The 23,433-nt window shown below is 34.5% G+C and overlaps 2 protein-coding genes across 2 annotated transcripts in view; both read left to right on the top strand.

Annotated features, from left to right (window-relative positions):
* Positions 1–23,433, top strand: part of GPR63 (G protein-coupled receptor 63) — a 60,078-nt gene that overhangs the window by 589 nt on the left and 36,056 nt on the right. The gene's annotated exons all lie outside the window — the stretch shown is intronic.
* The window catches only part of LOC103594502, a 93,497-nt gene that overhangs the window by 39,413 nt on the left and 30,651 nt on the right, over positions 1–23,433 (top strand). The window lies entirely within an intron of this gene.

Genomic DNA, 23,433 nt, shown 5'->3' with positions numbered 1-23,433 from the left:
ACTCACCTCGGTTGCTCGTTTGTCCAAGTGGAAGGCTCCTTGCGAGCTCCAGCAGTTCCGAGAGGTGCCCTCTTCCATGTGGTTAAGCTCGCGGCGCTGTTGTCTTTCAGCCTTGGTCGGGTTATAGCGTCGCCCTGATTTTAGTTCTCCTTCCCCCGCCCCTTTTTTGCAAACATTCTTTTTTTTTCTTTTCTTTTCTTTTCTTTTTTTTTTTTTTAAAGAAAAAATATCTCGGAGGCTCAGGGTGCTTTAAAAAAAAAAAAACCAAACCAAAAAACAATAAACCTAACCACCTATCTTTATGAAAATTTAACCGCAGGGCTGGCCCAAATTTTCAAAGTGATCGTTTAGTCTTTGATGAAATATTTAGACTCATTCTCAACATTTGTGAAAGACAGGTATCCCCGCAGCAGGATGCAGTTTTTCTTCAGTGAGGTAGGATGAGGTTTTAACTATATTCTTAAGAATAGGATTTTCGCTTTGATTATTGGTGAATTTGTTTTTTCATTATGTCTTAGATTAAGAAGGCTCCAACTAATTCTAGGAGTAGTATTTCTAAGACTCATACGTAAAACCTGATGTTTTTTGCACAATTTGACATTGCTAAAAATTTTATCCATGGATAAGATGTAATACGTGTAATTATTGATGAAACCTAATATATAAGTACATTTATTAAACAAATAGGTAAGTTTTCTTTTTCCCTGTTCCTGTGGGTGAAGGAAGCCCTATTTCTCACACCCTCTGTCCCCTGTTCTGTCTTCTCCACTCACATTGTGCACATCTGATGTCAGCTACCAATCAAAGGTGCTGAGGAAAAGGCCATGTATTTTGTGAAGTATTGCATAGCCAAAATTTTAGTGACATAATTGGTTATATCATCCAGATAATTTTGAACAATAAAAAATAAAATGCGGGAGCTATTTAAAGAGTGTCATGAAGTATTTCAAGTAAATTCTCAGGGATATGCTTAACATATAATTTTAAGTGTGAAAAATCCACTACCAAAATAGGGGATAGTGTGGAGAAAATATTATTTGCAATGGAGAAGTCTTGAAAGAAAATCATTCCAGAATAACCATTAATATTGTAAAATTTTGTTTGGGATATAGATTTTCACCTCCAAGTACAATTTATCACTTTACTGTCACATATATGAGAATTGAAACTTTTTAAAAAGAAAGAACTCAAATTCTCAAGCATTTTCTGAAAATTTGCAGCAAACAACGTTCTTGGAGAAAAATTTGTTTAAAAAGTCACATACTTAAAACCTTAACTGTAGTTACCATTTTACCTTAAGTTTGCTGCACTCCAGGCAAGAAAGTTAAGAATTTGGGATTCTAAGGTAGATGTGAGTTAGTTCCTAGAATTGTACTGATTAATGCGAGTACCTCGAGATTTTGTATATGGTTTATTCGATTTGGGGTGATTGTTATGTGAATGATTCTTTTTGAAACTGTATATATATTTATATATCAAATATTTATACTTATTTACGTTTAATACATATACATTTTAAAACTATATATATGCATATATATGTGTGTATAGATGTGAGAGTATTTCAAAAAGTTTGTGGAAAGATTCATATTTTTTAATTGTTTTTTACCACAAACTTTTTGAAGTACCCTCATGTATGTGTACACACACATATACATACATATGGACTTATATATATTTATATCCATATCACACATATATTTTAGATGTAAGAGGGAAAATCATCCAGGGACTTGATAATACATGTGCACTAAGAACAGCATGTCTACAAGATCGGAAGCTGAAAATAGTTCTTGTTAGGGTTTGTCATCTCTTTAGCATTTTAGTCCATAACAGTCAAGTTGAAAAATATTGCTTTCCAACACGTTCTTGAACTCTTAAGAGGCTTGGACCAAGGAGCCATATGCTGATGATCCTAACCACATATTTATCTATTAAAATGGAGTGAATTACCCCACCAATGGATGATCAGACCAGGTGTTTCTTAAGCTTCAGTAATTTATCTTTGGTAGGTGAATCTCTGAGTAAAATTTACCTTGTTGGTAAAGTGTTTTCTTCTTTTAACACTTCAAAAATGACCTTTAGGGAATTCTAGAGAGTAGACCTCAAAAGCATGAGAGGCAAGCAAATCTTGGGGAAGTTCTAATACTCCAATTTGTGAAATAATGTCTTAAGCATTTCATTTGAGAGAGGGGCCTGTTAATACTTGGGAAAATAATACCTATAATACAGTGCTCCAGTCACTACAAGCAAAACAGCCTCATTCACCTTTGGAATATTTCTTATAATATTTCACAGCTGAAGCTGCTACATTTCAGCATATGTATTAAAATTAGAAGTGAAATAAAATAATACTAGACTAATTTTTGCCTTAATTTGCTAGGTATTTATCATAAACATTTATATTTGCTAAAAAGGCCATTTGCTTTGTTGCATGTTGCAATTTTTTTCTTTTTTCTTTTTTTTTTTTACAACTATGATGTGTGTATTTAGGGTGAGTTCTTAGTGTTTACTTGAAAACACATTAATGAGTTTCACAGAATTTACATCATGTCTTTTCAGCTTTGAAAAAATAACATTTGAGATATTCGACTATGAGCCTGAGATCACAGACTTTCAGGGTGGATGGGATCTTGGTCAATTATAGTTTCAGTCATGGGAATTTTCTGTTTAAGATCAGATGTGCCCTTAGTTTGAACTGGATGATCCACAAAGTAGGTACTTCTGCAACCACAAAACATGGAGAACATTCCAAATAATTTGCAGTGTGGGCAGCCCAACATGCTTTAGTGTTTAGTCGGCTTGAGGCAGTGTGCCATGCTTGTAAAAAATGGTTTCTGAAGCTGACAGCAAGCTGTTTCGGTCATTGAATTTGACACAGGATAAAAAGCCTTTTAGCCTCTATGCTAGTACATAGAAACAGGATTGGTAAAAGTAATTTGTGCCCATTTCTGTTTATATGGCAGAGGATTCAAAAAGCTCAAGCATACAACTCTAGCTTAATATACTAGAAAGCTCATTCATATTCATTATAAATGTAACAAAGATTTAGAAAGGTTGGATTTTAACATAGCTCTCGGATTTTCAAAAGAATGCACATTTGCAGTTAGGAGAGTAATCTAGTGGTCATCTATTGAAATTAATAATAGCACTAGTATTATTATCAGTATTTCCTTTGAGTAAAAAGGATAAAGGAATTATATCCTCCCAGGCCCAATTTAGATGAAAAACATCCCCAGACAGATACTGTACCAATCACCTGGCATATATGTTAATTGATTCTTAAATAATTTTCAGTTGAAACTTTTCGATGTCATTATAGTCATAAGTTTTACATATCTTTTGGGGTTTTTGACCAAACTTTCTTGGTTAACTTCTTTTTCTCAATTGATTTACCTCAGTCTGTACCATTAAGGCATTTGAAAAATATTTTAGGAAAATTCTTTGGAAACTTCTAAGGATCTGTCTTGGGGAATTTGGAGCAGATGGGACATGATTCTATATTCTAGCTGTTACCTTCCAAAGGGAGGCATCTTTACCTCTTCCAACATTTTTTATTTTTATTTTTATTTTTTTATTTTTTCCTTTTTGTCTTTTTTCGTGACCGGCAACGGATCGCAACCCTCAGTGTCGCGCCCGTACTGGACCTGGACCGGGACTGGCAACGGGATCGCAACCCTCGGTGTTGCTCCCGCACCTCGCTCAGCCAGTGAGCGGCCGGTCTGTATGTGGGATCCGAACTCTCGGCGGGAGCGCCGCTGCGCTCCCAAGCGGCGCACTGTAGCAGTACGCCACCGGGCCGGCCCCCCAACATTTTTTAAACAAAAACAAATGCATAGATAATTTTAGAGAAAGATAATTTGTAGGCGTTTAAAGATGCCCGAAGTTTGGATTCGATTAAGGACTTCAACTGAAAATTACCTAAGAATCAGTTAACATCTGTGCCAGCTGTTTGGTATGGTGTCTGGATGAGTGTCTGCTGCAGGATTTTGCTCTAAGTTGGTCCTGAGAGGATGTAGATAAAAAGGGAGTTGGGGTGAAAAGGGGCTGTTCTAGGCTCAGCATCTATTGCCTTCCAGAGGGAAAGATGTTTGCCTAAGTGTGTACTTGTAATAAAATCCGTTCTTCTCATCATTTTAGCTTATTTTTTCCATTTCCTCCTGGTTGTGTGTGAAGCAGTCTTTCTGCACCATTTTGATTAACACTGCATAAACCGTGATGCTTTCCAAAGGTTCTTGAATTCTCTCAGCTCATTCCCACTCAGTACTTCTTCAAATGTTTTTCCTCCTTTGGCATTATCCAGTTCTTTAATAATGTATTATCAGTTTTGAATTTAAGCTTTCCCCATTTTCTATAAGTTGGATAAATTTGGGCAAGTTTGCTTTCACTTAAAGGTGTAATGATGTTGGGAACTTATTTTTGTTCCTATATTTCATGTGTAGTTGCTATTGCGGGGTTTTGAGTCTTCTTTCTTTATTCTCATACTATAATAGAAACTTTTTTCTTATTTTGGAAGTGACATGCATTCATTATAGAAAATGTAGAAAATCCAGACAAGCAAAAAGAAAAGGAAAGAAAAATTATGCCTAGGGAAAACTATTGTTAACATTTTGGTGTATATTTTTATGTACACATAGAAAAATACTATAATATAAAAATGGCGCTTTACTATATAATATTACTTTGTAAATTTCACACAAAGATGGACTACTTTCCATGTCGTGGGATGATCACATCATTTTACATACTGAGTAGTATTTTTCTATGGATATATCATAATTTATTGGTGATATGCCATAATAACAGATGAGTTGTTTTGTTTTCTTTTTTTTTTTTTTTTTTGCTACTGTGCAGCAGCAAATATCCTATATAGTTAAATTTTTATATACATCTATGGTTATTCCCTTTGTGTAAAGCCCTGAAAGTAGAATTTTGGGGGAGAGATAAAGGACATTAATATTTTTCATTGTCCTCAGGGTACTTTATTATTCCCAATATTCCGATATAAAATCTGTAGACCTAATCATAGTCTTCCTCATTTATGTTCTAAAGTTTTTTTGGTCAGCATAGTATGAAAGACTCAAGTCAAATAGGACTTGAACTCAGACCTGACTGACTAGTGCTCTATCCAAACGAAATAACCCTAGATATTTATGAAGAGTTAGCCTTAACCCCAATCCATTTATTAGTGCTCAGTTGCAGCTATAAATGTTATTTTCAACTAAACAGATAGAGCAATTGATAGTGTACTCTGAGGACGTTCTCCCCTTTTCAATTTCAGTCTCTTTCACTGTATTACTGTCTGATCTCCTGCCCACATATATCGATGCATACACAATTACTGTATGATAGAATGAATAAGTATCACTTCCTGTGTAGTCATCTCTAAAATGTAAAAATATTGTTTACTGCCCTGTGATGCCAATTCCTGGACTGTTAACATTTAAAATAAATTTTCTAGGTTTGAATGCACAGAATTTAGCTTTGAGCTCTGTGTGTGCGTGTTTGTGTGTGTGTGTAAGGCGTATGTATATCTATATCTATATTTTATCTGTATATTTATCTATATATTTCTTCTTTTCTCTCAATCATACAAAACTTCATCTTAGCCACATGATGTGTGGTCACTTCGAGGAACAAAACTAGAGTTATAAAATGGGCACAATTCAGGAAAAGGACATATGAGGGTTCTTTAAAAAGTTCGTAGAAAAGTGGAATTAAAAGATAATACTGATTCTCTATCTGTGGACTTTTTGAAGACCCCTCTTATGTGAAAACTTAAGGACTGATGGTTAAATGCAGAGAGAAATTCACCCCTTCATTTCTAGAACTAAAGTTATCTTTAGGGTCATGACACATGACCCGTATTTGTATTTTTCATGTGCATTTTCTATTTTTAGAATTTGGTACTGGCTCTAAATGGTAAGAGAAAGTAAACACACACATATCCAAACATATTTTCTGGGCCAGTTATTCTTTTTCAGACATTGTCTTCTCCACTGTGGATCAGTCTCCTTTCCTACTTTCTTTAAGTCAGACTTAGGTTCTCTGCTTCCTTAGTACCTGGTACTTATCTCAGTTTTAGCACTTCAAAATGAGATTTTGTTTAGATGAGTATCATTTCCCTCTTTCTTTAATATCTCAGAGAATAGTAACCTTTGTATTTGGGCGTGAAATGTAACAGGCATGGACAGATTTAATAGGTACATTTTTTTCCTTTTTTTTTCTTGTGGATGTTTACTGTTTTTAGGAAAGTTCAAAAAGTTGACTTTTTGAAACTGATTAGACTGTGTAATATTTCTTTCAAGAATATTTATTGTGGAGTTCAAAATACATATGAAAGTACACAAAACATTTATAAGTTTTAAAAAATTGAACATCCATGGACGTACTACCAAAGTTAAAATATGTAACATACAAGAGAATCCCTCTCTCTACTCATTTCTCACCTAGAGATAGCTCTAGCCTTATCCCTAAAGTAGTATGTTCTTTAGTTTTGGTTATTTTTAGACTTTTCATAAAGGAAATTATTATATATAATATATACTTCTATGCTTGTCTCATTTGCTCACTATTATATTTTTGAGATTCATCAATGTAATTTGTAGCTGTAGTTCGTTTTTATTGTTTAGTGTTTTATTGTATGAATTTCACAACTTACCCATTCTGTTGTTAAGAGGCATTTGCCATTGTAACTAGGTTTTTAAAAGTATAAGCATAGAGTTTTCTGTGATATCTGTTTAATCACTGCCCCATCTGTGGCATGTCCCATTTTTTCCTCCTGATGCTGCTAATTTGTGTTTTCTTTCTCTGTGTTTCTTTAATTTTGAGATGTATCATTTTTCTTAATCTTTTCAAAGAATGAACCTTTGGCTTTGCTGATCATCTCTATTTTTGTGTTTGTTTCTAACTCATTCATTTTTACTCTTTTATTTTCTTTTTTACATGTTTTTAGATTTATTCTATCTTTGTTCTAATTTTAGGTTGGGTGCTTAGCTCCTTAACTGTGAGTCTTGCTTTGTTCAAGGACTATAAATTTCTCTGGAATCAGCACTTTAGCTGCTTATCAGAATTTATGTTACCATACGGTTCTAAGGCTTTTCTATGATTTCTTTGATCCATGAGTTCTTGAGAATTGTGTTTCCTAATTTCCAAACATATTTTATTGTTGTTGCTGATGTCTAATCTTAATATGCTATGGTCAGAGCATGTGGTCTGTATCATACTATTCTTTGATGCTTGTTGAGGTTAGTTTTATGGGCTACCACAAGTGTTCTCTTTTAGTAAATGTTCCATGCATAGTTTGAAAATAATGTGTATTCTCTAGTTTGAGTGCAGTGTTCCATGTGTATAGATGAGATGAAGATTTTAATTGTGCCGTCTAAATCTTCTTTATCCTTATTGATGTTTTTGTCTGCTTGATCATTTAATTGCTGAGAGATTATAATGATGAATTTATCATTTTCATCTGGATAATTCACCTTTTGCTTTACGTATTTTGAGATTTGTTATTAGATGCACACAGGTTTACATTTTTAATATCTTTGGGATAAATTAAACCATTTTTCATATATAATGGTCTTCTGTATTTCTAATAATGTTGTTACACTTAAAGTCTTTTTTCCTTTATTAATAAAACAACATAGGGTTCTCTATAGATTCTGATCAGCTTGGTATACCTTTCTCTAATTTTTGGCCTTCAAATTGGATCTATGTCTTTATGTTTTTAGATGTGTCTCTTCTAAACATTGTAAAGCTATATCTTTGCCTCTAACTGGAAAGCTTAGTTTTTTTGTATTTAGAATGGACACCTATATATTTGGATTTATTTATTATCATATTATTATGTATTTTCTATTCTGCTTCTTCTGTGTCTTCTCTCTTTTCTTTCTTTTAGATATGATCACTGCATTTTTTTACTATTCTTTTTTTATTTGGGGGTTAGGGGACTGGCTATAAACCCTATATCTATTCTTTTAGTGGTTACCCAGACAATTTTACTATGTATTATCACCTTTATTTAGTCTAAATTTAATCAGTATCTTTGCCCTCTGTTATGGAATTGAATTGTGTCCACCAAATTTTTATGCTGAAGTCCTGAGCCCCAGTGTGACTGTATTTGGAGATAAATTAAGGTTAAATAAGGAGGTAATTAAGGTTAAATGAGATCTTAAGGGTGAGGCCCTTATCTGATAAGATCTCTGTGGAGACACAGAGATATCTCTCTCCCTCTCTTCATGTGCAGAGGAGAGGCCATGTAAGGACACATATGTTGGAGAACACATATGTCTGCAAGCCAGAAAGAGAGGACTCACCAGTAACTAATCCTGACAGCACCTTGATCTTGGACTTCCAAAGCCTCCAGAACTGTGAGAAAATAAATTTCTGTCGTTTAATTAAGCCACCCAGTCTATGGTATTTTTAAAAATCACAGCCCTAGCTAATACACCCTACTTTTTTAAAAACTACAAATTCCTAAGAACTTTTTTTTTAACTCTTACGATATCCACTTTCATCTTATGACAATGCTGTTGAGTATTTTAGTTCTAGCCTGTATTTTACCTTATAAGTTAGATATTACCTTTATCATTGTATACAGTGTTTGCTATATTTAATCATGTGTTTGTCAATATATTTTCTCACCGTTCCTTCTTGTATATCAGACTCTCTATCTGGAATCACTTTTCTTCTGCCTAACATATATTCTTTACTTTTTCTTTATTGAGTGTGTGGGTGTGTTTGTGTGTATGTGTGTGCGTGAGTGAGAGAGGAGAGAGAAATATTTTTGTTTCTTTGTGACAATCCCTTTACTTCACCTTCTTTCTTGAAGGAGAGATTTCCTGTGTTTTAAATTCTATCTTGACAGTTAATTTCTTTTAGCGCATCAAAAAATATCATTGTATTCTTAATTTTATTATTACCATTGAGAATGAAGCATTCAAGCCCATTTCTTTTCCTTTGTCAGGGCATCTCTTTTCTAAACTGTTTTTTTCTAAGATCCTTTAAAGATATTCTCCCTTTCTGTTCTGAATTTTCAATGTGATGTTTCTAGGTATGAATTTTTTTTCTTAAAAAATATTTTTTCGCATTAGATGGGCTACCTTTGAAGACAAGCATTTTTTAGGAATTCTGGAAACTTGTATTTATAATCTTTTAAAAAATATTTCCTCATATTAATTTTGTGATCTTTTTCTGGAACTCTAATTGCATGTTTGTTAGACCTTCTACATTTGACTTTCTTGTCTCATCTCTTTTATTTCTTATCTTCTATTGTTTTCTTTTGATTGCATTCAGGAAAATTTCTTCTGTTCTAACTTGCAATTTGTGAATTCACTTCAGCTGTGTCTTATATGCCACTTCGTTGATTTAGTTCTTAATATCAGTTATTATATTTTGTATTTCTAGCGCTTTATTCGGTTCTTTCTCAAATCTGCTTGTGTCCTGCTCATAATTTCAACCATTTATTATTTTATTTTATATTTTTTATCTAATAATTTCTGTATCAAATCTTTTTGTGGGTTTGTTTCTGTCTTTTTTCTCCTTGCTCTTAAGCACTCGTGTTGCTTTGATTATTTTGAAGTTTTGTGATTTTTTGACTCTGAACTGTTCATTTTCCTTGGAACTTTGTGGTAATTCTTTCAGGCCTGGGTTGAAGGTAGTAGCTTGGGTGCTGAACTGACCTGGGCACATTTTAAATCAGATTTGTGTTCGATTTTTTTTTTAATTTCGGGGCTAGCTGTAGTCTCAATTCTCTGGGGAGATTATTTTCCCTCACCTATCTAGCACCAGGATTAAGACCTGCAGTTTTTATTTCTGTCCTGTTTGGCATGGTGGAGTTTATTTCCTGTTCACCTTTAACATAGCAATAATGGCTCTTTGAAGTCCCTGGTTAGGGTCTTCCAAGAAATATTATAATTCTTTAATACAACTCAAATGACATATATAAATTTGACTAAAGAAATTATTTTGTTCCTGAGATTATAAACATGTATAAAATAGGATACTTTTGTTATTCAGATTAATAACAAACCTTAACAAACCAGTGTAGGATGTTTGCTTTTGAAAAGAAAAGGCAGACATTAATGTATCAAGATATAATAGCAAAATGCTTACTATTCTCATTTTAACACCTATTTTATAATTTGTCACTTTTTTTTCCATTGATAAATTTGAAATTGCTATATAGGACGTTGGTATCAGCACTTTCTGTTCCTAAGTCCCAAACTTCATTTTGTTTACAGTCATTTAGTGTTTAAATTTGTGTTTAGTCATGCATTTAGTTACTTAGGAAGTTAGTGCTGTCACCTTGTTTTAAATTATTTGATTTCATCTTCAAGCTTGAAAGACATTGCCAGTCACATTTATCTTTCTATTGCTTCATACTTCTGGGCTTTGCCTTTAAAATGGTAATAGTAGGGAAGGTTAAAACGCCACCCATGGTTGCATTACCCTTGTTTATACTCTCAAAGCATGTTAAAGATGGCAAACTGTGGGGTTCTTCTGGGTAGTTTGCTCTTGGAAAGGAGTAATTATTCTATATTACATCTCATTTAGTTTTTTTCTTTTATTATTATAACATACTCAATTGTTTTTCTTCTAACCCTACATGATATAGCTATGTGGGTGTAGCCTTGGTTGTAATGAACAGTTACAGTTTAAGAACCTCAGTATTTGTATCTCTCAGTACTCAGTTATTGTGGATTAGCAGTAAAGCAGATAACATTGTAAAATGAAGCTGAATCCAAAAAAAAATTAAAGTAATTTGCTTGATTACCTTTGGATAATTATTCCATTCATCAGGTGTTGACTCTCCATTTCATAAAATTGAGCATTTACTATTTCATTTGCTCTTTGTAAGAAATATATGTTTTTTGCCTTTTCAGTTTTAAAATCTATCTTTTTGACCTGATTTTCCTCATCTTGCATGAAGAGGCACCAGAATAGAAATGATCTCTGAAGTATACAGCGATAGAATCTCATTCTGGTAAGGTCTTTGTTCATATCTAGATTCTAGGTTAGAATAAAGTTCCAGAAAGAGATCACCCTGGAGTTACTTTTTTAGTGGATAGATGGGGGATGCTCATATGAAAAGGCATACTACATAAAGCATCCAGTCACTTTGGCCCTTGAAGGAAGGGGAATTTTCTTTTTTATCAAATATAAACTGGAGACTTGATAATTTCACTGAATATTTTCCCTCCCAGAACCTATGATAAATTCTGGGGGTTTTTTTTCCTACTTAATTCCAGCATAGTAAGTATTCTGCTCATTAGAAAAATTTTTACATTTGTTTCATCAGCCATTAGTCACACTCTACATTTGGGCCCTGTTGTTGCAATCATTCTTGCCATTATTGAATATATATTGAGTACATATGCCCATGTGGACATACACCACTTTCTGGTAGCAGCCACTCTCTCACAGGCCATATCTGCTAGAAAAAATCAAATGAGAAGTGGGCATGAGTGAAGTATAATAAAATGGGAAAAACTTCACATAAGTATTAAGCAATGATGTTTATGCTGCAGTATTTACTGCTTTCCCTGCCCTGTAACCCCCCGCAATTTTTTTGGGTGGCTGGCCGGTACAGGGATCAAATCCTGGACCTTGGTTATCAGCACCACACTTTAACCAACTGAGCTAATGGGTCAGCCCCCCTTTTCCCTTTCTTTTTAAGAGGAAATCCAGAAATTGCAGTTCTGAGTATTACGTACACAGTTGACTTTGGGCCAGTGAATTCCCTGTGGATCCTTGGTCTTATCAGTCCTATGTCAGTTGCATCAGCACTTCGTGAACTTGCAAAGCTTTGACTAATGCTTCAATCTTTGAGCAGAGGACAAGAGGACTAGTGAAAGGTATCTCACTAAATGGTGACATCACATGCGATACTATCAGTGGGAAAGCCAGTAATAAACAAACACCACAGCTTCCCTTCCCCATGGACCCTTTCTCCCTTGTGATTTTGTGATGCATGATGAGAGATTGTTCTTTGGTGTTTAGAATACAGCCGTTTTACCGCCTTGACTTTTTTTTTTTCCATTTCTAAAGGTTCAAAATGAACATTGCAGATTTCATTTAAAAAATTTCTTTGTTAAGGTATTTTTTGGGAGGGGGTGAGCAGGGTTTATGTTGGGAGGTGATTATGCAGTACTTTGCATTTAGAATGACAATAATTTTTTAGCCCTTTTTACTTGGAGCAATTCTTCCCAGAAGCATGATTGAACATTAAAATTTAGAAAGAGTAGAAATTCAGTTGCTTTAGAGGAGATAATCATTTTTATAGATGGAGTCTATTTTGTGACATGATGTAGCAGTCCTTCCGCTAGTGAGGTTTCAAGAAGTATTAACTAAAAGCTGGCCAGTGGGTACAAAATTATAATTAGATGTGAGGAAAAAGTTCTAATGTTCTATTGCACAGTAGGGTGACTATGGTTAACAATTAAGTTTTATGTATGTATTACATAATAGCTAGAGGAGAGAAAATGTTTTGCACAAAGAAATGGTAAATGCATGAGGTGATTGATGTATTAACTACCTGACCTGATTATTATAAATGTATATATATATATATATATATATATCGAAATATCAGATTGTACTCTATAAGTATGTACAATTACAATTGTAAGTTAAAATAAATACAATGAGAAAAAAAGAAACATTAAATATTCTTGAATTTAAAATTGTTGTCAATAATTTAGTTTTAGAAGACTTTTTTCAGGACCACATTGTAAAATTTGTCTATTTTGTGGTAAAAGACAACTGCTTTTGCTCTTTATTTTCTTTCTTCTCTTACTCCCCATGACTTACTTTTTCCCACACCTTCCCTGCCAAAAAATAGAACAGAATAAAAAATGAGCCATTACTTTGAAACCACAGTCTTCAGCCTAGTACTTATGGGTTCATCTTGGTGGATAATATCATACTGTCATAGATCATGAGATTTAGAGACTGTCACAAGAAAATATAGACACATATAAATGATGAATTATGTTTTCTCTATTTTCCACTCTTGGAACACGCTGGGTTTGTCTTCACAGCACATACAACGTGGTATAACTCAGTGATTATTGTATGTTTAGTGTGAATCTTCCCACTAGATTTGTCAGTAACATAAGATCAGGAGAGACATCTGTTTTGTTCCTCATTGTATATAGTGCTTAGTCAGAAGCTGGCTTAGAGCAGGTGCTTAATAACTATTTGTTAAAGGAAGAATGGAAATGAATTTGAAGAAGTGCCAAAGATTTATATAATATACATGGATAGCATGGTGGAAGACTGAATATCAAGGCAGGATATGCAAGTGAAGGTAATTTCAGTTGGCACATACTGACTCTGTTGACATTTCCTTTATTATCCGGTGGCCACTTTGAATACTAAAACTAAAGTCTTATTTTATAGATTTGGAACTCCAATTACTTTAAGTATGACCTTTAGAGTTTTCAGAATCTTCCCAAGTTAACCAGAATTATTTTGATCATGGCAGTGAATCAAGGTCAAAACAGATTTGCCGTTATTTCTGAGGATGAGCCAACACTGCTCTTCAGCAATCTTCTTTTGAAATGATGTACTAAAAGCAGAGCAGAATGATCTTTAATTCTGTGCTGTTTCTCTTGCATTATTTTCTAGCTTCCAGCTCATTTAAGAAAAATTAATAATTCCATATTTTCCCTTGTGTTCATTATTGGAATTTGCTGTGGTAATAAATTTGCATACCATAGGACCAAAGGACTAAGAATGTGTCCTGAGGTTATTTGAGGTCTGTGGTGATGTTGTGTAGGTCTTCGGATTCTACATTCTGTGAAATTTCTATATTATACCATAGTAGAAGATGTGTCCAGTTGTTGGGGTGAGATAGGGTGGTAGGTTAGGGCGTCTACTAGATGTGTCTGTGTTATGCCGTTAGATTAAGCTTCAACCATCTCAGACAGTGACATTGTCCAAATGCGTATGAAGAAAGAGGAGACCATAGCATATGCATGTGTGTTCCCCACTTGATTTTAGTAGACACATGTCATATATGAATCTCAAACAATCAGCACAGTGCGTGGTGCATGGTTGATGTCTGAGACATACATACTGAACTAACTTGGCTGGAGCTCTCAGGTATTATCACAGTCAGCAACTGTGTTGTTATGAAAACCACATAAATCTATACTACAGTTGTACCTGGAAATTTAGTAATAAACTGGACATGGTTGTAGTAGACTATTTCTAGAAAGTCTAGTAAGGAAGATATAGACCTCTACCATGTTTAAAGCAATAAAAGGACAAGAGAAGCTGCATCCTTTTTGTTCTGAAAAGAGATTATTGAAAGTCATTTTTCTGAATTAAAGGGGGTTAGAGAAGGAACACAAAGGTATCATGTCAAAATCACTTCAGAATCTTGAAGTGAGAAACAGACTTCTTAAATTCAGTTTGGGATGAAGTATGGAGCAGTAGTCATTTGCAAGGGTGAAGGAGTAGAATCATAAATGTTACTGAAGTGTTGGTGTGATGGAGGATATGGTTTTCTTTTCTGGTCTAAGTAAAACTGCTAGCTCATATTTATTGAGCACTGACTATGTGTCAGTATTTTATCTTTGCTGTCTCATTTAATTCTTACAACAGCTTCATGAGCCACGGTGCACTATGATCATCTCCGTTTTTTGGATGAGGAACCTGAAAAACCTAGAATTTAGGTCACCTGCCCAATGACACACAGTTCATAAATGGCTACCAGGTGCTCTGACCACTGCTAGAGTGGACAGAGCGGGCACTGGAGGAAGAACGTGGAAGTGCTCAGTGGATAGATTACTGTGGCTCTGACTGACTTTTTATTCTGTCCAAAGAACATGCCAAAATCTTTTGCAGTGAGATGTGATGGAGCAGAGAGTACAAGTGTTTTTAGAAGACATACCAGTATGATGGTAGGAACATTTAGTTTTGATTAAACTAATTTTAAGGCCTTGGAAAATTGTGCCTACTTTGTGACTATTAAGGAAAAATTAAATGTCTAATACTCCTGTAGATAGACGTAAGAGAGGGGATGGGTTACAGCGTTGCTAAGGAAATGGGTTAATAAAGTGGAGTGGCAAGCTGTACCCAGAAATTCAGACCAACTCTAAAACTGGATTTAAAAAAAAAAAAAAATCTTGCAAAATAGCATGAAAGCAACAAAAATAAGCAGGTGTTTTTTCTTTTCTTTAAAATTACATTGATTCTGAGGGGGTGTTTGTGGGAACCAGAAATGTGATCTAGAGATTAAAATGAAGAGATAGGGACTGTTTTTAGATTACTAGGTAAATAACTGCAGGAAATATGGGCACTTTTAACAGTAGTGATTAGATAAAGTAGCATATTTACATTTTATACTTTTTGGGGAAATAAAATTCTATTCTCATAAGTCTATATGCTGTTTACTGATGATAGTACATTTCTTGCATAATAACAGAAACATCTGCCAAACAGATATGGTACATTTTAGTAGTTCCTCCTGTCACTAGTTTCTAAATGTTTTTATTTATTTATTTGTTTGTTGAAACATAACTGATTATACATATTTATGAAATACACAGTTGAATATCAATACCTGTGTACAATACGCAATGATCATTGGGTTAATTAGTATACTTACCTTTACACAAGGTAATCATTCTTTGTGACCTTTAACCAATTTCTCGCTAACACCCCTCCCTCTTCCTCTTCCCACCTGTAATAACCATAGTTCTGTTTTCACCTTTTGAAAGTTGAATGTATTATTGTGATTGTTTTTTCTTTTCTTCTCTTCTCATCTCTTCTCTTTTCTTATTTTCACTCTTTCTCTCTCTCTTTCTTTCTTTTTTATTTATTTATTTTTTAGCTGCCAGTTATGAGTGAGGACATGCATTATTGCCCTTTTTGTACCTGGCTTATTTAACTTAACATAATGTTCTCCAAGTTCATTCATGTTGCTGGTAATGGCACAGTTCATTCTTTTTTATGGTTGAGTAGTAGTAGTATTCCATTGTGTATATATACCACATTTTCCTTCTCCAGTTGTCCATTGATATACATTTAGGTTGGTTCTAACTCTTGGCTATTGTAAATAGAGCTGCGATAAACATGGGAGTGCAGGTATCGTTTCAACATGATGATTTCCATTCCTTTGGGTATCTATCCAACAGTGGGATTTCTGGATCATATGGCAGTTCTATCTGCAGTTGTTTGAGAAACCTCCACACTGTTTTCCATAATGGCTGCACTGATTTACAGTCCTACCAACAGTGTAGAAGGATTCCCGTTTCTCTGCATTCTTGCCAGCATTTGTTATTTTCTGTCTTTTTGAAAATAGCCAGTCTAACAGGGGTGAGATGATATCTCTGTGTGGTATGATTTGCTTTTCCCTGATCCTTAGTGATATTGTGCATTTTTTTCATGTATCTGTTGACCATCTGTATGGCTTCCTTTGAGAAATGTGTATTCATCTCCTTTGCTCATGTTTAAATCAGGTTACTTGATTTTTTTCCATTGAATTGTTTGAGTTCCTTATATATTCTGGATATTAATCCTTTGTCGGATATATAATTTACAAATATTTTCTCCCATTCTGTGGTTTGTCTTTTCACTCTTTTGATTGTTTCTTTTGCTGTACAGAAGCTTTTTAGTCTCATGTAGTCCCATTCGTTTATTTTTTCTTTTGTTGCTCGTGCTTTTGAGGTCTTATAAATAAAGTCTTTGCCCAGTCCTACATCCTGAAGTGTTTTTCCTATTTTTTCTTCTAGGAGTTTTATAGTTTCAGGTCTTATATTTAAGTCTTTAATTCATTTTGAGTTGATTTTGGTATATGGCAAGAGGTATGTATCTAGTTTCATTCTTCTACACATGGATATCCAGTTTTCCCAGCACCATTTATTGAAGAAGCTGCCCTTTCCCCAATGTATGTTCTTGGTACCTTTGTTGAAGATCAGTTGGCTGTAAGTATGTGGATTGATTTCTGGATTCTCTTTTCTGTTCCACTGGTCCATGTGTCTGTTTTTATGCCAGTACCATGCTGTTTTGGTTATTATAGCTTTGTAGTATAATTTGACGTCAGGTAGTGTAATACCTCTTGCTTTTTTTTTTTTTTTGCTCAGGATTGCTTTGGTTATCTGGAGTCTTTTGCTGTTCCATATGAATGTTAGGATAGTTTTTTTCTATTTCTGTGAAGAATGTCAATTGTATTTTCATGGGGATTGCATTGAATCTATAGATTGCTTTGGGTAATATGAACGTTTTCACAACATTAATTCTTCCAACCCATGAGCATGGAATTTCTTTCCATCTTTTTGTGTCCTGTTTAATTTTTTGCAGCAATGATTTGTAGTTCTCATTATAGAGATCTTTCACCTCCTTGGTTAAATCGATTCCTAGATATTTTGTTTTTTTGGTAACTACTGTAAATGGGCTAGCTTTCTTTATGTCTTTTTATGCTAGTTTGGTGTTGGAGTATAACAATGCTATTGACTTTTGTATATTGATTTTGTATCCTGCACTTTACTGAATTTGTTTATCAGCTCTAAGGTTTTTTGGTAGAGTCTTTAGGTTTTCTTATGAAGGATTATGTCATCTGCAAACAGGGACAATTTGACTCTGTCTTTTCTGGTCTGGATGCTCTTCAAGTATAGTGTTTAGTAATTTTACCAGGTAGTACAACCATCACCATAATCAGTTCTAGAACATTTTCTTCTCCTCCTTATGCCCGTTTATAGCTAATCCCCTTTCCCATCCCTAGTCCCAGGCAACCATTAATCTACTTTCTGTCTATACAATTGCCTTTTTTGAACATATGATATAAATGGAATTATATAATAATATGCAGTTTCTTGTGACTGATTTCTTTTGCTTAGCATTTTTTTATTTATAACTTCAAAAAAATTGTGTCTTGTGGGGGAAGCTGCTGTTTGGTACAGGGATTGAAACCCTTGACCTTGATATTGTAACACTGTGCTCTAAACAACTGTGCTAACCAGCTAGCCTTAGCATAAAAGTTTTGAGGTTCATTCATTGCATAACATGTATTAGTACTTTATTTCTTTTTATTGCTGAACAGTAGAGATATACTACATTCTACAGATATGCTCTATTTTGTCTGTCTGTTCAGCAGTTGATGGATGTTTAGGTTGTTTCTGTCTTTGGGTTTATTATGAATAATGCTGCTTTGGCCATTCATGTGCAAGTCTTTGTGTGGACATACATTTTTATTTCTTTTGGGTGGAAACCTAAGAGTGGAATTTCTTGGTTGTATGGGAGATTTATGTTTAACCTTTTGAGAAACTGACAAACTGTTTTCCAATATGGTACCACCATCTTACATTCCCACCAACTGTACTACCAATTCAATTTCTCTATATCTTCACCAACACCTGATATTGTCTGTCTAAGGTATTATGGCCATTCTAGTGGGCGTAGTATCTCATTGTAGTTTTAATATGCATCTCCTTAAAAGACAGTGATGTTGAACATCTTTTCATGTGCTTATTAGCCATTTGTATATCTTCTTTGTTGGTTACAAATTGACGATAAACAGCAAACTTTTCTCCACAATTACCAATTTCCACCCCTAACAGCAACGCATGAGAGTTCCATTTGCCCCACGTCCTGATCAACACTTGTTATTTTCTGTTTTTTTTTTAAACTTTAGCCGTATGTTTGATTTGTGTTTTATTATGAATTTATTTGTATTTCCCTGATGAGTGGTGAGGGAGAACACCTTTATTTATATATATATATATATATATATAGTGGATTATTTTCCCCCTTTGGCTATTTGGATATCTTCTTGAAGTTTTTGTTCAGTTCCTTTGCTCATCTTTGAACTGGGTTGTCTTTTCCTTAGAAATTCATTGGCATCTAAAAAAAAAAAAATATATATATATATATATATTTTTTTTTTCTCTGTTTTTCAAGGTATCAAGGTATGAGTCCTCTGTCAATTACGTGATTGCAAATGTTGTCCGTCTTTTGGCTTGCCTTTTCATTCTCTTAATGATGCCCTTTGGTCAACTTATCAATCTTTTCTTTATAGCAAGTACTTTTGACATTCTGTTTGTGCCTTAAAAATAAATTCGATTTGGAAACTTAATTAAGATCAAGAAATTTAAATGTGAACTAATAAGAAGCTGGTATTTGGTTGTATGAGGGCTCTTCAATTTTGGTCCATGCCTATTTCCAGAGAGATGTCCTTCAGAAGTCATCCCCCCAACCTCCCATAAGACCTGAACACCAGCTTCAGCCCCTTGAGACTGCTCTGTTCAGCTTCTCACACTCCCAGCTGCCTCTTTTACTCAACTTTCAAGCTTCTCAGCTGCTGTTTTTCAGGCTCTCAGCTTCTTAACTGCCTTGAGAAAACTTTTGAGCTGGCATTTCAGAATTAGCTCATGCCTGCAGAGGAAAAGTATCACCAATTGCAGAGCTACCTCGCCTTTCCATACTTCCCTTCTCTCAGATCTTGACCTTTAAAGTCCTCCCAGTTTTGGTAGCTGTTAGATGTCTTCAAAGAGGTTTAGAAATATTATCCAGCTTATTTGGTTGTTCTTGGTTTGCCAAAAGCTTGTTTTTCTTTGCCAGAAGAGGAAGTTTTGTGGAATGTTTTTAAGGTTGTTGATACAGCTTCCTGAATTACTCTAAGTTTGCATTTGCATTGGTGGAATGTCATTTTGTTAGAATTATTTTCGTCTTTTTTAAGCCTTTGAAAATTTGCTAGGCAAAAAATATAACATTGCATTGTTATTTTAATTTTCATTTTTATTTTAGTGAGAATAAACACTGTTTCAAACAATGGTCTTTTTGCATCTTCTGTTTATGATTTATCTGTTAATATACAATCTTTTTTATTGATTTTTAAGATTTTTTTTTTTTTTTGTCTTTTTTGTGACCTGTAAGGGGATCGCAACCCTTGGCTTGGTGTCGCCCGCACTGTGCTCAGCCAGTGAGTGCACCGGCCATTCCTATATAGGATCTGAACCTGCGGTGGGAGCGTTGCTGCGTTCCCAGTGCTGCACTCTCCCGAGTGCGCCACGGGGTCGGCCTTGATTTTTAAGAATTTTTAATGTATAACATTACCTGTATTAACAAATAAGAATTCATGCAGCCGAAGATAAAGGCTTATTATGTTAATAGACTTTAAAAGTAATTGGCTTCTCCATTGATACTTATAACATTATTCAAGACTTTTTTTTATTTTCCTTTTTGTCTTTTTTCGTGACCGGTAACGGGATCGCACCCCTTGGTGTTGCACCCGTACCGCGACTGGCAACGGGATCACAACCCTCCGTGTCGCACCCACACCGCGCTCAACCAGTGAGCAGACCGGTCTCCATATGGGATCTGAACCCTTGGCGGGAGCGCCGCCATGCACTCTACCGAGTGCACCACCAGGCCGGCCCTATTCAAGACTTTTGAAGGCAAGGGTTGTGTCTCATTTTCTTTTGTATTCTTTCTTGGTATCTGATGCATGAAACAGTCTGTAATAACACAAAGCAAAGTACAGTAAAAAATGATTAATTAGTATGATTTATTTATATTGATTTATATTATTTCATATAGGAGCATGACTTCAAGTCTGAGGTCATGAGGCATCCCAATTTTTTTAGCTTTACTGAGGTATAACTGATACACAAAAAGTGTACACATTTAATGTATACATCTTGGTGAGTTTGGATATATGCATACACCTGTGATACCATCAACACAACCTAGACACTAAACACACCCATAACCTCCAAAAATTTCCTTGTTTTGGGTGTGTGTGTGCCTTTGTGTTTGTAAGAACACTTAACATCAGATCTATCCTCTTAATATATTAAAGTACATAATACCATATTTTTAACTATAGGTACTATCTTGTACAGCAGGTTTGTAGAACTTATTCATCTTGCATAACAAACTTCATACCCATTGAAGAACAGTTCCCCATATCTCCTTTCTCCCATCCCTTGGCAGACACCTTCCCATTCTCTGTTTCTATGAGTTTTACTATTTTAGATACCTTATATAAGTGGAATCAGAGGCATCACATTTTTGTAAGTCGTTATCTTCTCTATCAAATCACTAATTTAAGGTCAAAGTACCCGTTTCATAAATCTCCACAAATGTAAAAAGGGAATTATATGAGGGTACTTCAGAAAGTTTGTGGAAAAATAGAATTGAAAGATAATATGAATCTTTCCATCAACTTTTTGGAGTACCCTCATATGTCTTATATTCCTCACATGAAGTTAAATTAATCTCATTCCTAGAAGCATCATATAAATGCTGAGTGGCAACCTTATTACTGTTACATTTTGAAGGATTTTAAGAGTAAGACAGTTTTAGTCTGACTTCAGAGCTCTAAAGCATGCACACAAAAATTTAGAAAATCTAAAACATTTTTTATTTACATAGTTTGTCCAACTCTGTGTGTTTAGATTTTAAGAAATCATTTAGACAGTTTAATTTTTAGTCAGTACTATTAAAATAGTGTCTGAGGATGAAGGATAATGGGATTTTTCTTAGTACATTAGGCATACTTTGGCTCTTTTAATTGTGGAGGTATAATTGTACTCATAAAATGTCCTTGTTTTAGTCACTGCCCTACTTTTTTTTGGCCATTTCATCGACTCTGCGTAAAACACAAAGTTTGCTCTCATTCTGCCTTGGGCCCTCAGAGGATGGTGTTCTAAAGAAAAACGGAAGCCTTTGGGGAAGGCTGGTCTAAAAATAAAACTCTCAAGGTGTTAGACCAGTGGAGTGGGCTAGATCTAGGGACAGCATTTTTAACATTGCGAATTACTGCATTAAATGGAATAAAAGTCCCTTTTTCTTTCCTAGGGTGATGAGAGAGGCAGCAAAGCAATCTGGAAAGAGCAGGAACCTTGAAGCCAGGCTGCTCTGGGTTCCAATTTGTGCTCTCCCAGCTGTGTGATTGGAGGCATGTCATGCTCTGAGCCACGGTTTAATTCTCTTAAAAATGGGAAAATAACTTCTGGCTTTACGGTTGTTTGTCAGATAATTTTTATCAATAATATATATTTTATCAATAATATATTTTTATCAATAATATATGTTAAGTTCTGGTATGTGGTGGGTGTTTACAAAATGTTAGCTGTAAGTGCACATCTTAAATTTTTTCTCTTATTCAATTCATGCCTTGGGTCCCTGGGTGGGTCCTGAATAAGACTTATTTTCGCTCCGTAATGTGCTGATCATTCACAGACTAGAGCCAGGTTACCTGAGTTATAATCCTAGCTCTTTTATTTACTAGCTGTGCAAATTTGAGCAAGTTAGCTTGTTTCCATGTAGCTCAGCTTCTGCATCTGTAAATGAAGATAGTTATGATGCCCACCTTTAGAGTTGTTGGAGTTGTTAATTGTATTAATATTTATAAAGTACTTGGAATAGTGTCTGGCTAATATATAAGCACTAGATAAGTATTTGATAAATAAAAGTAAATACTTAGAGCCAGCATTAATTGGTTATTTTTATTAATAAAGGTAATGGGATTAGAGAGGGCACTAGAAGCAGCATTGCTGTGTGTTAAATGATAGACCTCAGGTAAGAGAAGTAGGTATGACTAAGTTTAGTGAGATAAAAATGGGCCACTCTGAAACTGGCACAAATTCAGAGGGTTGATATTGATAAGGAGGAATATCAGAATGGTGATTTTTTCCTTTTAGCTCACAGTTACAAGAACTTGCAGAGAAATATTCTCACAAGAATGGTTTCTGTTGTGTTCTTCACTGACAGGAAAGAGACCAATAGGAAAAGGAATGGGACTTGGGTGCAAATATTTCCATGTAGCACTCAAATAGCATTCAACAATATTGTACATTGTCACCTGTGGTTGAAAAGTTATTGAGAATATATGTATTATAGATATATATATTTTAGATGTAATATTGGAGGTTGAACAAGTCTATGGATTATTTTCTGAGTACCATTGAATGTCATTTGCATAAAATGTTTTTTCTTTTGCTTCGAAGTGGCATAAATAATATTAGAGTTGTCCTCTTTTTTTGTTGAATTTTTATAATAATTTTCTTTTATATCCTACATTTCAAGTAGTTCCAATCTTGATATAAGGCTTTGTTTTAATCCAGATTTAATATCTGCTAGCCTCATGCAGATGTTCATGTGTTGCCATCCTCATGGCTCATCGTTATGGCTCATCCTTATGTTAATAAAACATAGCTACTGTTCACAGATAGAGAATAGATAACTGTAGCTACTGTTCAGAGATAAAAGATAAAAGAATAGAAGACATCTCAAAGGTAAAACAAATGTGCAGGGGAGACTCAAGAATGTGTACATGTCTCTAAAATGGGAAATAAAATGCTTTTTATGGCAGAGTGATTTTCTTTCCATCTCAAATTTCGCAGAGAGTTTTTTTAAAAGGGAAAGAATAAAAACAGACTCGTTCAATAATTCCTTAGCCTGAATTTTAGGAATATTTCATAA

Source organism: Galeopterus variegatus, unplaced genomic scaffold, assembly GCF_000696425.1.
Source record: "Galeopterus variegatus unplaced genomic scaffold, G_variegatus-3.0.2 Scaffold1570, whole genome shotgun sequence".
Taxonomy (NCBI): Eukaryota; Metazoa; Chordata; class Mammalia; order Dermoptera; family Cynocephalidae; genus Galeopterus; species Galeopterus variegatus.
The sequence above is the reverse complement of the archived record's forward strand: the minus strand, read 5'-3'. Positions and strand labels throughout refer to the sequence as shown.